This window comes from Erythrolamprus reginae, chromosome 1, assembly GCF_031021105.1.
Source record: "Erythrolamprus reginae isolate rEryReg1 chromosome 1, rEryReg1.hap1, whole genome shotgun sequence".
NCBI lineage: Eukaryota > Metazoa > Chordata > Lepidosauria > Squamata > Dipsadidae > Erythrolamprus > Erythrolamprus reginae.
In genome coordinates, this window is record NC_091950.1 from 261,735,041 (window position 1) to 261,752,644 (window position 17,604).

The window sequence follows — 17,604 nt, forward strand, 5'->3', positions numbered from 1 at the left end:
AATATTCAAAATAAGAAAAGCCTTTGCCGGCGAAGGTTTTTCTTATTTTGAATATCCTGAGTGGGCTATCAGGGAGATAGGGAGCACGCGCAACCGCACGCGCGCCCCCGACATTGAATATCACCTTCGCCGGCCTCCGCTGAGAGAACGGCTGCCCCCCTTGCTGAGAGCCAGGGACGAAAGTGCTCTCGGCAAAGGTGAGACAGGCAGGGCGTGCATTCCAGGTGCAGGAGGAGCTGCGCTGAAAGGCAGGAGGTGGCGGAGGAGCAGAGGGGGCAGATCGGGCTGGCGGTGGGCAGCACGGAAAGGCCAAGGGGGCTGGAGGCACCGTGGGGAGGCAGGGGCGGCCGCGGCTCCCTTCCCTTCTGCTGCCGGCGCCTCCCCGCCCCCCGCGGTCTGGCAGGGGGATGGGGACTGTGCGCCCATGGAAAAGGGCGTGCGGGCCGGTATTTTGGGGTGCGCGCGCGCTCATGCGCGCAGCCTACAGGGAACGGTGGATTCAACCTAAAAATAAGGAGGAACTTTCTGACCATGAGAACAATCAACCAATGGAGCAGCTTGCCCTTGGAAGTTGTGGAAGCTTCATCACTCAGGAAGAGATTGGACTGCAATTTATCAGAAATGGTGTAGGATCTCCTGTTTGAGCAGGGGGTTTATGAGCCAGGACGCTAAATTGCACTCGCTGCCACGGCTCGTATGTTCTTGTGGGACCAGTACGAATTTGCTTCCACACCTGTGGAGATAGCAAAATCGCGCAGGTGCTCCATGTTTCAGTGAGGTTTTTTTTGCTTCTGTGCATGTCAAAATACAGGCACACCTGTGGCTCTGTGCACAATTTTTCTATCTCCATAGGTGTGGAAGCAAAATCACTCTGACCCCACAAGAACTTACGAGCCGCAGCAGCGAGCACAATTTAGTATTCTGGCTCATAACCCACCACTGGAGGTTAGACTAGATGACCTACAAAGTCCATTCCAACTCTGCTAATATGTTTAATTAGAATTAATTCATCAGGCCGTGTCAATCAATATATGTTTTAGCAATTAGAGTACAGAACATATAATAACAAAGTTGGAAGTGACCCTAGATGTCTTCTAATCCAACCCCCAGCTTGAGTAGTAGATCTTTATACCATTCTGGACAAATGGTTGTCCAATGTCTTCTTGAAAAGCTCCAGTGATGGATAAAACCATTCCACTGATTAATTGTTCTCATTGTCTGAAAATTTCTCATATATTTATAGATGCACAGAAAATTATTGAGGTTATACCATAATGCTCAATATGACATTAATAAGCGATGCCAAACAGAGTAGCTTGAGTTGCTTTCATTATTCTAAAAAAAGAAATACAACTTAAATTGTAGTAGTTAAGCAGGAACAGCTTCCTTTTGCTTTCTCTGGCCTGAGTTTGCATTTACTTACTCCTCCCCTCCTCAAGTCCCTTCCCTCACAGCCTTCAAAGATCATCAGTAACTGGGTCTGGAAAAACTCACTCCTTCACCAGGAGTCTTTTTATCTTTTCTGTTCAGAGAAAACTGAAAGGATTTGCCCAGTGAGGTTAACATAAAGTCCAGCCTTCGCTTCTGAAACATTTTTAATAATGTTTGGGATGAAAAAGTAGTAAGGGTACTTATCAGATGGGTTGAGGATTCAACACTGGGTTGAACACATCAACTACTCGATTGTACTTGATGCATGAAACTCATTAACAGACTATGTAGTAGCATCTCCTAACCCCAAAAACTTTACCCTTAGACTATCTATTGTTGACCTCTCCCAATTCCTAAGAGGTCAGTAAGGGACGTGCACCAGCGTGCCTTCCATTTCCTGTCCTAATGTTTCTTCTTATTTTTTTACTAGTATCATGTATATGAATATTATTATATCTTTACACACCTCCAATATATATGTACTTGACTAAACAAACAAACAAACACTGCTATCATTTAAAAGGCAGAAATACAAAATTATTGTGATATGTTGCAGAAATAGGTGGGTCCATTTCATTCTGTCATTAACTGAGACAAAGCTGTTCAGCTAGAAAATCAGAATCAAATGCACAAATTTAAAAACAAAAACAGAAGGAGATATCAGACTTAGCAACAGTAAAAAAATCTGGAGACTGAAAATGAGGCTCTGTGAAGAGCTACTGAAGGAGCTAGGAATGATTAGTCCTCAGAAGAAAACCTCCGGGAGGAGAGGACTGTATTTGAAAGAATGTCACATAGACGAAAGCCAAGATATATCCTTTATTGTCCCACAGGGCATGACACAGATAAGTTAAATGAAGATAAATTCTAGTTGCAAGTTAGGGAAAAAATTCTTAACAATAAGAGCAGTTCAGTAGTGGAACCAATTACCCAAGAAAACAGTATATTCTCTTTCACTAAATGTGTGGAAACAGCAAAAGGAGCAGAACTTATTCATGGTTGCATTAATTTGGGTTTCTGCATGGATCAGAGGGTTGAACTGAAAAAATCCTTCAGAGAGGCTTTAGGTACACTGAGCTTCATCCTTCATTCCCATAATTAAAAATCAAATTATTTTTAAGATAAGACAAGGCTGTTTAGAATCTGTCACTGTCATCCCTGATACCCAAATTTAAGATTGTGCTAGATGTGATACAAAAACAACCAAGCAGTAATAGTATTTTGCTATCATAGCACTAGGTTACAACCTGAAGTTGTTTTTGCAACCCAGTGGTGGTATTCAGCCGGCTCTCTCCAGATTGCGCAAACTTGTAGTGGCGACTATGGGGGGTTCCGCCCACCTGCCCCTTGTAATGTGTGAGCACTATGCATGGGTAGAGGCACTGCGCGTGCTCGCGAGCATGCTCACATTTGCAAACCAGTAGGGAAGGGAAGTTAATCCCACCTCTGTAGCAACCACTCTGTATAAACCCTGCTCTAAAATCAAAAATACTAACTTCTACTGACAACTATTTAATCTTCCTAATAAGCTTCTTGATCAAGAAGAAACCCATGTATGCTCACTTTTCTTTTGCTTAAGCAACAAGAAGAAAGCTTAAAGCAAAAATGCCTCATAGTCAGGATAAATATCTAGACCAGGGATGTCCAATCTTGGCAATTTTAAGACCTATGAACTTCAATTTCCAGAATTCCTCAGTCGGCATAGACGGTGGGTTTTTTTTTACTCAAATCTGAAAGTAAAAATAATGTAAGTTTCTTTAATATATTTAGAAGTCTACACCAAATATCAACACGGTCATGCTAACTTTAGTGCTAAAATCCTAATAATGGAATATAGCCTTCACTCTACATAAAGCCTTCAGCATGCAGATAAGCCATCTTCTGGAGTGAATGCAGATAAGCCATCTTCTGGAAGATCTCTGCCAATAGTATTTTGAATTTGGACCATCCATCTAAGTTAAATCCAGATATCTAAGAAAGGGAGACATTTCATCTTTACCCATCACAACAGAAACAGAAGATAAGCACAGCTCAGCCTGATATTCAGGTAACTTTGCCTATTTTTCTTCTGGAGACATTTGTTTATTCAGGCATTCATACCTATAATATATTGGTTACAATTTTACTATGATTGAATGATGACAAATTATTGCGTATTATTTATCAGTATCTCCCAATAAATATTCACAACTAACACAACACGAAGAACATTTGCAGGCTGTACAGTAAATCCAAATAATAAATAAATGTATAATTTTTTTAGCATGCATCTTAAGTCCTGCAAGCTGTCGCGCATCAATGCCCATGAAATGATTCTAATATCATCTTGCTCACATCTGTTTTGTAGCTTTGTTTCTATCCATCCAACTGGATTAAAACAACCTTATTTCCATTTAGTGTTTACTGTGAACATGTTCACTGTGTTTTTGCAGCTAAGATTTGAGACTATTTTTCTGCCATGCTAGATGAACTGCGCACAAAAAATGTAGGTTTGCCATTTTTTCTCCTCCAGCTTTTTTAAATGGTTTAAATAAATAACCATGAACAGTGCACATTTAACTAGAAGAAGTTAATCATATTTTTTCAAACCTACATGAACATAAATTCTACCTATTCAAAGGATCTCTACTCAAAGTTTGCTCAGGCATGCAAAATTGATCTCGCCTATTTGCTTTCCTCTCTCCCCTTTCTTCTACATTTTATTTATTTTATTTTATTTTATTCTTTGTCCAATATACAATACATATGGAATGAAATAGACATTAAGTAGTATGTATAGGGATAGTAAGTAAAAAAGAAGAGGAGTGGATGAGAGGGAGAGAATATATAGGATATATGAGAAAAGGAAAGGTAATTGGACAGGGGAAGTTAGGCACATCAGTGCACTTATGTACGCCCCTTACTGGCCTCTTAGGAACCTGGAGAAGTCAATCGTGGAGAGTCTAAGGGAGAAATGTTGGGGGTTGGGAGTAGACAGTATAGAGTCCGGTAATGAGTTCCACGCGTCGACGACTCGATTGTTAAAGTCATATTTTTTACAGTCAAGTTTGGAGCGGTTAATATTAAGTTTGAATCTGTTGCATGCTCTTGTGTTGTTGCGGTTGAAGGTGAAGTAGTCGTTGACCGGAAGGACATTGCAGCATATGATCTTGTGGGCAATACTTAAATCGTGTTTTAGGCGCCGCAATTCTAAGCTTTCAAGACCTAGGATAGTTCAAGATACTTGCTAGTTCTAGTGACTTAGATACAACAATAGTTGTTGATTTGCCTCAGAAGTAAGTGGGTAAAAAGCTGGATTACTTCAGTCAGATTCTTGCTCGATCTGTTCCACATTTTTGTTTTCTGAGTATCATGAAAACACTATTCACTAAAGCCGTTTTATAATCTCTAATTTTTCTTCTAATGGTGTTCGTTGTATAGTGTCAACTATGTATCATCTAGATGGGAGCTTGAGATGGTCATAAAAATATAAACCAACCTATTTTTCGGGGATGGGGGAAATCCTTCTTTCAAGTTCAAGTAACAATTAAATTGATATGTTGAACTTTTCAAGATACTGTTGCTCTATGGTTTTCACAGACAATAAAAACAAATTGTGCTTGAAACCAGAAGCATGGGGGTGTGAACCCCAAGAGGGGCCAGAAAGTCTAGAATTGTGATGGTAAACCTATGGCACGGGTGCCACAGGTGACATGCGAAGCCATATCTGCTAGCACATGAGCCGTTGACCTAGCTCCAACATGCATGTGTGTGCCAGCCAGCTGATTTTTGGCTCACACAGAGGGTCTAGGAGGGTGTTTTTGGCTTCCAGGGAGCCTTTGTGGGGGGGAGGCCGTTTTTACCCTCCCCCAACTCCAGGGAAGCCTTTGGAGCCTGGGGAGTGTGAAACATGAGCCTACTGAGCTCACCAGAAGTTGGGAAACAGGCTGTTTCTGGCCTCCAGAAGGCCTCCAGGGGGCAAGGGAAGCTGTTTTCGTTCTCCCCAGGCATTGAATTATGGGTGTGGGTACTCACACATATGCAATAGCATGCACACCCGCTCTTTCAGCACCCAAGGAAAGAAAGGTTCACCACTGTTCTAGAATCAACATTTAACTCTCCCATCACATCCTTATAAAGTCCCAGCAAATGAACAGCTTTTAGATTCTCCTTTCCAAATCTGGGTACAGAACTACTATCCCATTTTTATTCTTACAATACAAAGTTCTTGTAGAATACACTGAGATAACGTATGTGATCACTGAGCTAAAGCACACCTCTTCTTGATTGAAGAAGAATATTTAACATAATATGGAGAGTCAAATGAGACAACCCGCCCTGAGCCTAAGCCTCCTCCTGGGGTCTCTTGTTCTCTCAATCTAGTCAAAAAGAGATGACAATATATACAGCAGTGAATCTTAATTTATGCATCAGAATCAAATGCCAAGCCAATAAATAAATGGTCCACAACATTCCCAAGCCATTAATTACATCCTTCACTGCCCGCCACGATGTATGCTGAGGAAAAGCTACAGGTGAGTGGAAGACATATAGTTGTAGCATCAATTCCTATCTCCAGATAGAGCTAGTAAATACTCTTTCCTGAAACTGCTGAGATCCACTTCTAAGTTAGTATAACAACACTGAATTAGATGGACTGATAGTCTGATTCACAATAAGGTATCTATCTGTCTATCTATCTATCTATCTATCTATCTATCTATCTATCTATCTATCTATCTATCCATCCATCCATCCATCCATCCATCCATCCATCCATCCATCCATCCATCCATCTATCTATCTATCTATGATTCACACTTCTGGCCTTCTCTCCATCCATTCCAATCATATCCCTATGGAAGCTAGCAATTCTGCCAAGTCTCTGCTCTGGATATAATTAGCTCACTCTTGATGTACTTCCTCAGCAAAACTGCCCGCTCTCTGGAGAGGCTTTCTAACGAATTGGTGCATATGTTGCTGCTCTGGGCCCCCATTTGCCAATTAAGGTACCGGAAGACAGAAGAGTCATGCATAGGTTGTCATTTGGTGAAAGGTAGTCAATTATTTTCCTTACTCATTTGATTCATATCCTCCCTGCCATATTCCATGGGCTCAAAGTTGCTTCTATGAATTTTTTCCTGATCCAAATGGTTTAATTAAAATACTAGTAAAACTAGAAGAGATAATAATTAATATTTTATTTAAATAGCATCATTTTACCAAATCTACAAGACTACCCCTTTATGCCCTGTTTACTGTCTGAAATTAACTCCTGGTAAGAGAGGGGTCCTTTTTTTTTCTATATTCAAAAAGCAGGAGCAAGGCCTAGAACAGTAATGGCAAACCTTTTTTTCCCTTGGGTGCTGAAAGCGTGTTTGTGTGTTATCGCTCCCCAGGTATAGTTCAATGCCTGGGGAGGGTGAAAACATCTTCCCCCATGACCTGGAGGCCCTGGAGGCCAGAAACAGCCTGTTTCCCAACTTCTGGAGGGCCCAGTAGGCTCATGTTTTGCCCTCTCCAGGCTCCAAAGGCTTCCCTGGAGCCGGGGGGGGGGGGAATAAAAACACCATCCCCATCCCCCCCCAGAGGCTCTCTAGAAGCCAAAAAGACCCTTGCAGAACTTCTGTGTGAGCCAAAAAACAACTGGCCAACACACACATGCACATTGGAACTGAGCTAGGGCAATGGCTCATGTGCCAGTAGATATGGCTCCATGTACCACCTGTGGCACCCATGCCATAGGTTCGCCATCACTAGCCTAGGATTTAAACCTTGGGGCAGAGTGCACTGGGCTTGATTTCTGTAGGCATTTCATAGATATTCTGTTTATATATGGCTGTTTGTCTATAAAGAAGTAGGTTACCTAACCGAAACTGTATATCTTCTACTGTTAGCTGGTTACTAAAGGATGGGTTCAATCCATAACTAGACCAGAACCTAGTCTAAAATGGATAATTCCTGTGCTCCAAGAATTTTTATAACTGAACAACCACCAATTTCAATTGTTTGAGGGAAATCTGGATTTTGCAACTAGGCAAATAGTTGTGATAAACTTTATGGCTTGATTTTTTTTTTTGAATAATCAGACTTTTATTATTGCTATCTTAATGAACCGCCTCATGTTATGATACATTCTTCACTTTAATATTTTATTCATTTAGAAATCCTCTATAGCTGCCAGGAATATTTCACGACATTCCTTTATACCCCTACTCTCTGGATTATCTTGAATTAGCTATGATTGGCATGGAGCAGAGGAATAAGAGTTAAAGCAAATTGCTCCGTTTCACCGATATCCTCACACCACAAGACACGAACCTCATCAACATGGTGTATTGGACATCTCATGAATTTTAACAGTGGCTGTACCTGGGCTGCTAGGGAGGTGAACAATTGTATCATCAAGGTATTTGACAGATGGATGACACCAGACTTTCTGCTCTAGATGACATTAAAACCTACACAACTCAAAAAAGCACTCTGAGCAGCTACTCAAGGATAAAATTGAAGCAGGAAAGTAAGTCTTCTGCTGCTCTCACTGCCATTCAGGTGGTGAGATTATGAGTGTTCAATTGGCTTCACATCAGGTTGCCCATCACTGGTGTACAAGCTACTTTCTTATCTGTTTCACTGCTTGGAGCTTTATGATAAACTAGGGAACAGCTTATCCTCCGGCGCATCAGAGGGAACACTCAGCAGTGATTGGGCCAATGACCCATAATATTTCACATTTCCACAGTAAAACCAAGGACTTGACAGCATCATTAGCTTCAGCTATCAGGACAGCCCTCTCAGCCCTTTCTCACAGCTCAAGGAATGAGGCAGCGGCAAACTATTTTTAAAATCTTGCTAAGAAAGCCTCAAATGCTTGTCCAGGGAGTTGCTAGGAGTCAATATTGACTCAAAGGCACACGCACACACACACACACACACACACAAACACACCAAGATTTAGAATTGGATTGAGAAATTTTATAGTGACAAATAAATAACATTGTGCAATCTTACATACATAAACATATACATGTGTACTATATACTGCCCACTACATACTTTATACTACATTCTAATTTGTGTGTGTGTATGGAAAGAGAGGGATGAAGGGAGGGAGGGAGGCAGAGAAAGAAAGGCAGAGAGAGAGAGAGAGAGAGAGGCAGAGTTGGACAGACAGACAGTTTTGCATATTGGTTAAAGACAGTAGGCTATAAAACAGGATACCATGAGTTCCAATCTCATTTTAGACATAAAGCCAGCTGGGTAACTTTGGGCCAGTCACTCACTCTCAGTTTTAGGAAAGGGACAAAAAAAATCTTGGCAAGAAAACTACAGGGATATGCAATTGTTACTTGAAGGCAGGTGTGCACACACACAATCCTTATACAAGGTATCATTTCAATAGCATTCCTTTTATTTTGAGTTAGCAATTGTCCCCGTGTTCTTCTTGCCCAAGGTTTCAGATGACCTGCTTAGTGCTCATCAGAGGACATCTATGCCTCCGTCTGATCAAAGCGAGCCTGCAGGAAGCAAGCATTTTCCTGTCTGAAGTGCCATAAACCCTCCTTTGCTCAAATATTCTGATCAGCACACAGGAGAAGCCTGCAGGAAGGCAGGGACCTTGGAGCTCCGGGGAAACTTCTCTTTTGACTGCAAGAGAGAACAAAACCTCATCCATCCTCATCCACCCTTAAGGAGATATGACCTCCTCATCCATCCTCATCCACCCTTAAGGAGATATGACCTCCTTTTCAGGAACTTCTTGCACTTCGCACCACACAGATCCCTCACTTAGAAACATAAATTTTGGACTCAATTGTGATCATAAGTTGAGAACTACCTGCAGTCAAGTTGTCAAAGAAAAAAGTGAGATTCTTTGGCACAACTAGTTCTTAACAAATTCACGTTAACTTTTAGTGGCCACCCTGCGTGTTTAGAGCCAGGTGGCACAGTGGTTAGAGTGCAGCACTGCAGGCTACTTCAGCTAACTGCTAGCTGTAGTTCAGCAGTTCAAATCTCACCACCAGCTCAAGGTTGACTCAGCCTTCCATTCTTCCGAGGTGGGTAAAACCCAGATTGTTGGAGGCAATATGCTGGTTCTATAAACCGCTTAGAGAGGGCTGTAAAAGTACTATGAAGCAGTATATAAGTCTAAATGATATTGCTATTGTTATTCTAAGGGTTTCTCTGCAAGGCCATTGCTTGGATATATATTTTTTCCTAGGATTTTCTTATTGATGTCAAGCTGATTGGCCAGTGGTTTCCCTGGGTCTACTTTTTTTCCTTCCTTTTTAAATATTGGAATACACAGACTCTCTTTCAGTCTTTTGGCACTTTTCTTTTTACTTGGGAATTTCTCAAATATGAAATGGCACCTTCCGGTTGCTTTTACACGCTGGGATGTCATACATCTGGTCCAAGAGACTTATTCATTCAGGGCAACCAGATGTTCTTTCATCTATTTTGATCTACGTTTCTCTTCTGCTCCTCACTGTGACACTTCTGACAAGTTGCACTGCCTTTTTCCTTTTGCGAGGAGACAGACACGAGGAAAGAATTAAGCAGTTCAGTTTTCTCCCTATTGCCTGTCAGCATCATGTCATCTTCTTCAACCAACAGGCCAATTTTTCCTTGACTTTCTTTTTGTTCCAAATACAGCCCCCAACCCCCCTTTTTACCCCCTTACTTTTGACACTCATAATGAACCTTGGCTCATGTTGAACCTTATCTTTCCTAAATATTCTGAACCTAAATATTCAGGACCTACTTCCTGATATTCTGCTTTTGTTATATTCCCCGATCTTTCCATTGTCCTTTTCTTTAATCAATTTATCGGAACACAACTATACTGTTTTCATCAGGAATCTTCCCTTTAAAAAAATGTTATTTATTTGGGACCGAATTAAGTCTCTTCCCCCCCCCAGAATTTCTCCTCCAGATTTACTTAATTTTTTTTAATATGACCTTAGGTGTCTCCCAAAGACACTTTTTCTAGTCTTTGTGAGATGCAACCCATATCTTCCAGAAGCTCTTCTTGTAGATAAAGATTATGGTCTAGGAATCCAAAGTTTTCTCAATGATGTCATCTCTTGAGTCAGTGGTTCCCTAGAATCTTCTCTTCTTTCGACCATGGCCATCAGTGGGAAGTATGGATGAAAACATCATCAGTACTTTAAGATAAGTCTAATTGACTTCAGTCTTGAAAATACAATGCATTTAAAACCAAGGAAAGTTTTCAAAGATTCCAAATAATTGCAGCAACTGTGCCCATAGTGGTACATTTTCAATCTTATTTTCATTTTTAAAAAAGAGATTTGAAAATATGCCCAATGATACAACTAAACATTAAAAAATAACCCTATTCCATTTTCAATCAATTATTGACTGAATTGCCCATTAAAAAAGGAAAAATTCTGAGATATAGATTTCAATATTTTGCTAAAGAGATGGGTGGTTAGGAAATACAGAATATTAATAAATAAACATTCATATAATTCATAGAGAGAACATTGGAATCTCATTATTCTTTAAAAAAATGAAGTACTTGAGTATTTTAATATCCATATCCTTCTTAAAATATATGCCAATTCTGAGATTATCTTACTTTTTCACATTTTTTGTTCTATCTATATTTTCAGTTTATTCATGTGACATAACTTGAAATATTCACTGTGACAAAAGTATTTTGCAAGCAATAATTATTCCCAAATATTTAATAAAGATAACAGAAATTATGAAATGTCATTTTGTACATAATTTCCTGGGAGCTCTATTCTCTAGTTAAATTACTGTATTTTTCAGAATATAGGACACACATTTTTCATCCCTAAAAGAGGCTGAAAATTTGGATGTGACTTATACTCTGAATGTAGCTTTTTTCAAAGCTTTTTTTCAGCCTTAACTAGGTGTTAATGATCTTCCCAGCTTTTACCTTGCAGGCTTTTTCATTGTTGCTCTCTGCGAAGAATGTTTTTCCAGCCCTAAGTCTTTGCAGGGTTTTTTTCATTGCTCTACTTGCTCTGAATGTTTATTTCCAGCCCTAACCAGGTGCTAATGATGTTCCCAGCTGTTAACAGTTTGCAAATTCTCTCATTATTACTCTCTTCAAATAAGGTTTTTTTAAGCCCTAACCAGGGGATAAAATAATGTGCTGAAGCTGACCATACTAAGGACACTAGCCAGATGAATATCTGGTAGGTAGATTTCCCTCCCCACCCTATTTTCCTCCCCCAAAACTAAGGTGCATCTTATACTCCGAAAAATATGATAGGTAAAAACGTTTGACATTAATGAAGTGCCAAATATTATATTGATTTGATTTTCAGTCAAAGTCGAGTACAGATAGTTCTTGACCACAATTAGAGATCAGAATTTCCATTGCTAAGTAAGATGTTTAATTAAGTCATGCCCAATTTTATGTCTTTTTTGTCATAGTTGTTAAGAAAATCACTGAATTACTTAAGTGAATCACATGGTCTTTAAGCAAACCCAGTTTCTCCCATTGTCACTGTGTCAACTTCACACTGCTTGTCAGAAGATAGATGGAAAGATCTCAAATAGATATCACATGACCCTGGGATGTTGCAACCATTGTAAATACATGTTGGTTGCCAAGAGTCTGAATTCTGATCATTTGTTTGTGGGGTGTGCTGTGATGGTCATGAGTACTAGGATTGATCATAAGTCACTTTTTCAGTGCTGTTTTAACTTTAAATAGTCACTAAAAGAACAATTGTCAGTTGAGGATTATCTTTATCTGAAGTGACACCATATAATCTAATAAATTGAGTCAAAGATAAAACTAAATTAACTATAAGGGGCAGTAACATACATCTTTGACTAGACCTATAATGCATTTTGGATGTGGAGGAAAGCAATAATCTCATTTGTAATGATTTGTGCACAAGGCCTTCAAGAATGCCTTTTAATTCAATACATTTAATTTTAATTTGTACCATATCAGAGGATTTTTTACCACTGCATTTAGCCCAGATGCTCCTGTGATTTCAAGATAACAGAATTGAATTGTTAGAATATCCTCCAATCAGCTATATTACGATCAGAAGTTTGGCATCCTTTAATTAACACCAGATGGTGCAATCTACATGCTAAAGTTGGGGTGGAAAGGGCCGTTGGTCTTACCTAATATGCCTCTTCTTGTAGAGTTGAAATAGCATCCATGAATGGGTTAACTCTTGCCTTCAGCTGATTGGACCGAGTCTATCAGAGCTGAAAAACCCTGCTGCTGTTGCTAGGGCTTCCAGCTTTCAATGAAGAATGAAGTACAGACCTAAGGTGCCATTCTCTAGTGCCACCTTCAAATAAAACAAAAGGTCAAAACCAGACAAGTCCTAGAGTGGGCTGGATAATATCTCAACCATACAAGAAGAGGCATATCAGTTAAGACCAATGGCCCTTCTCTTGAGATAGCATCCATGAATGGGACATACTAAATCTGGGTGACAGAGGACAGGTCTGCTACCACCTCCGGATTGTATTGTGCTATAACCCCTTGCCTAGGAAATCCAGGATTTGTCCAATGCAGGCCCTCAGAGATGAGAAGCCAGCCTTAGCACACTAGGTGTAATAAGTCTTCCATGTAGCTGCATAAATTTGCTGGGTGGAAGGTTGGCATGAAGATTGGAAGGAATGTTGTCATTCCTGAATGCACTCCACTCCTGTGCCAGGCTGTCAATTGGAACCATCAGCAGTCTGGGTAGACCAATGTCCCCTTGGCTTAGAGAGGCCTCATGATGAGGGATTCTCCAGGGCTGGGACACAGACAAGGACAATAGATCCGCAAACCAGTCCCTTCTGGGTCAGTGTGGGGCCAACAGAACTATCTCCACCTTCTGTTCCAGAATCTTCCAGATGACCTTCGGAGATAAGGAGGAGGGGGAAAGAAATATAGTAACCCAGGAGGCCACTGGCAATGCAAGGCTTCCACTCCCTCCGCATGCAGAGTTTTGAACCTGGAGAAGAATCTCAGTAGCTGAGTGCTCTCCAATGTGGCGAATAGATTGACCTCCAGACATATGAAGTGACTCATCAGTTGGTGAAAAATGACCAGCTGTAGGCGCCACTTGGTGTGGTCGATTGTCTGTCAACTCAGGAAGTCCGTCTGCATGTTGGATACCTCAGAAATGGTCTGCTGAGATTAACATGAGGTGCTGCTCTGCCCAGAGACCCAGTCTCTTGGCCTTCATCATGAGAGTCCTGGACCTGATGCCCCCATCTGTTGATATGCGCTTTCACTAATACGTTGTCGATAAGCTCTAGAATTTGCTTGCCTGATGTCTGGTGTTGAGGGCAGCAAAGGGTCAGGTTCATGATAAGTTGATACTGTACCAGAATTCAGCTGGTGATCATTGGCCTTGACTTATGGATGACTGGGACACTGCTTGTCACCCGAGTAGGCTGGCGTCTGTAGTAATCACGAATTTTTGTGGTTCCTAAAACAGACATCTCTTCAATGTTGCAAGAGACCTTCACCAATTCAAACAATAAAGAATCTCCCTGGGGGCAAGGACCTTTGGTGATGAGTTGCTGGGGCCAAAACCTGCCCTTCCTGGACAAGGAGGGAAGCATCTTACACTTGTATTTTGATTCTACTAAGCTGTGGTCTAAAGCTGCCCTGAACAAGTGCTGTCCTGAGAAGGGAGCAATGGCAAGGCACCATCTGTGGTGCCAGTTCCAAAGCCAGAGAATGCGGTGAGCTACAACAGATGAGGTAATGGCTTTAGCTGTAAAGTTTACTGAACTCAGCATAGCATCAGCCAAAAATTGGGCCACCACTATAAGTTTGTTGACATCCTGTTGTGCTTTGACATCCAACACTGGTAGTCTGGCCTGGAGCTGGCACAGCTAGAGGAGGGAAGTGGGGGTGAAGAACGAGGTCGAGGTGGCAACCTTAACTACCCGTGCTGCAGACACGTGCAATGCCTACTCAGTCCATTGATCTTCAGGATGTAGGAGCTCCTCCAGTTCCCAGGTATGGCCGCTGACTGATGTAATGTCATGATTAAGGCATCCACTGTAGGAGATGCATGTGTACCAGCAAGACATTATAGTGCTTCTTGTCATAATTCATTGGGTTTGGTCCAGCTGTTGGAGAAGACCATTGCTTTGAACCACAATATAAAAAACAGTGGGGCAGGAATAACATCCGCCTGGACTATGGCTTGGGAGAAAAAAGGATCCGAATCTCCGGTTGCTCCTTCTGTAGTTCTGGCAATTGGCTCTGGACATGCCTGGTCACCACAGCCTAATAGTGAAACTGCAGTGTGAGACTCCTGATCAGAGCTGGTTAGGGAAGTGACAGAGCTGTTGTCATAAAATAGAGTGCTAGACTCTTGGCTAAATTATTTCCCTTCATTCAGGGAGCTGTATGGCCATCGTTAAGTGGAGTACAAGACTCTTGATGAAAGAGGGGATAGGATAGAGGCCCTGCCAAGATTCCTGCTCAGAATGGCTTCAGGCCAGAATAGTAGCTGCAGTACAAAATGGCAGCTAGCAGAGAGCACCAATCTCAGAGCCCTGTAGGTCAGAAAGTGCCGTAACTCTGGCTTTGCCACTCATAAACAGAATGCCAGACTCCTGATGTGAAGAGGAGCATGAAACTCCTTGTGACAACCCTGGTTGGAGTTTGCACTTTAATGGCACTTCAAGGCACTCTTGCACTTTAATGGCCACAATGACTAATTCACCGCTAAGTGGAGCACGATGCTCCTGATAATGGTGGCAAGCTGGTGAAGCAATGTGGAGTGCTTGACCCATGCTGCCTACGCTCCTTGATCAGGCAGGCACCCTCAGATATCAATATCATCAGGCAAAAGTGAACTGACTGAGACTGGAGTGACAAAAGGAAAAACTGTTTTAAAAGTAGGGCCTTCAAAATGGCCACCACAACTGCTTTCTTTGCTCCCAATTGTTCAGAAGACCTCTCCATATATGCACAAGGGGATAGAAGCAATCAATATAAAGGATCTCGGTAGAGAGGAGGAAGCCTGAGAAGCAGGCTTTTAAAGGGAGGCACCCAGTCAGCAAAGTGATTGGCTTCAAGTCAGAAATCACATTTTCAAAGACAAATTAATAGTAGCGATGAGTCACTCACTGAGATGACAGGTGGAGCCAACTAAAAACCTCAAAGTTCTACCAATCACTAGTAACAATGAAGGTTGAAATGGCACTCTTGCACGTCTGTCCATGCTGAAGACTGAGTCAAAAGCTGGAAGCCCCAACAACAGCAACAGGGTTTTTCAGCTCTGACAAACTCGGTTCAATCATCTGAAGGCAACAGTTAACCCATTCATGGATGCCATCTCAACCTACTATGGAGAATTTTGCTTCCACACTTCAAAGGAAAATTAGGTGATAGCTCACACAATTTACTCATTAATGATAACTATTATGCATGCCTCACAGAATGATGTGAGGAAGGCCTTTTCCAAAAGACTTATTAAAAAGCTCTAACAATATATATATAATAATAATAATTCAGGCCTACATCTCTCCTTCTGCAAGGCCTCCAGGTGGGAGGCCTGAGATAAAGCACCTGCTAGATTGGCCCCCTGCAAATTCTCATCTCTCGAGGCTCCTGGCTGAAATTTCCCATGCCACTTCAGCGAGCACTCTTATTTATTATTTATTTTATTACTTGGATTTGTATGCCGCCCCTCTCCGAAGACTCGGGGCGGCTCACAACATGTAAAAAGACAAATCATAAGTAATCAACAATTTAAAATTTTAAAGATTTAAAAAAAAAAAAAAAAAACCCACAAACTAACAGACTCACACACAAGCATACCATATATAAATTCAACGTGCCAAGGGGGGGGGATGTTTCAATTCCCCCATGCCTGACGGCAAAGGTGGGTTTTAAGAAGTTTACGGAAGGCAGGAAGAGTAGGGGCAGTTCTAATCTCCGGGGGGAGTTGGTTCCAGAGGGCCGGTGCCGCCACAGAGAAGGCTCTTCCCCTGGGGCCCGCCAACCGACATTGCTTAGTTGACGGTGCTGTGTCTGCATAGCAATAAGCCGGCTGTCAGATTCGAGCTCGCGTATCCCTCTCCAGGGTCCTGATTGGCCGCATAGGCATAGTTACTGTTAAAGCGGGAACCCTCCTTTGTATGTGATTGGTAGTTGCCTCAGAAGGCGTCCTGTATATAAGTCTGTGTTCTCTTGTGTAATTTCTTAAGCCTGTACCTGCCCTGTTGGCATGTTCTGATTAAACTCACATGTTCTGGTAAAAGGCCTCAGTTATTATACTGGCGACGAGATTTCAGCCCTGCATTTCCATCCAGCATCTGTATCTGCAGTAAGTGACAATGTCTGTACAGCTTACTTTTCCCCCTTTCAACCCACAAGGGGAGACCTGGGATTCCTACGTTGCCCGCTTCGACTGCTTTCTAATTTCAAATGGGTATACCGAGATTTCTGGGGACCGCAAAAGATCTTATTTTCTCGGTTTCTGCGGCCCCGAGATGTTCGAGACTGCCAGAGCTTTATTCGCTCCCGTCTCTATCCATGATGTGCCTTGGGAGACTTTCCTATCAACTCTCCAAGACCACTATGCCCCTGCCCCGTCACGGTGTGCCCGGCGCTACGTTTTTTATCAGAGAAACCAGGCAGAGGGTGAATCCATTAATGAGTTTGTGGCCGCTCTCCGCCGGGCTGCATTATATTGCGAGTTCACAGATTTAAATGATTACTTGCTGGACAGGCTAGTGTTCGGAGTCCGGGATGGCCGCCTTAAACGCCGTTTGCTGGCCACCCGGGATTTGACCTTTCAGACAGCTTTAGCTGAAGCTCGTGCTTTTGAGCTTTCCACGCTATCCCTGGCAGCCATGGACAGCTCGGTGAACGCAACAGCTAAAGTGCCAGCGGTGCCAGAGAACCCGAAAGCCGCTACAGAAAAGGAGGGCGGCAGCGAAGTTGAGGAGGAGGAGGTATGCCGGCTGGGTGCTTCCAGGGGTCGTGAGCCTCCTGCCAGCCGCCCCCGGGCCCCTCTGTCCCCTTGCAGGGGTTGCGGGGGAAACCACTATAGGTCAAATTGCTCGTTTAGAGAAGCGGCTTGCCGGCGTTGCGGGGCCAGGGGCCACATTGCAAGAGTCTGCCATTAGTTCTCACCTGTGACGCTTCCAGGTACGGAGTGGGTGCTGTCCTCAGCCACAGATTGCCAAACGGCTCGGAAGCCCCTT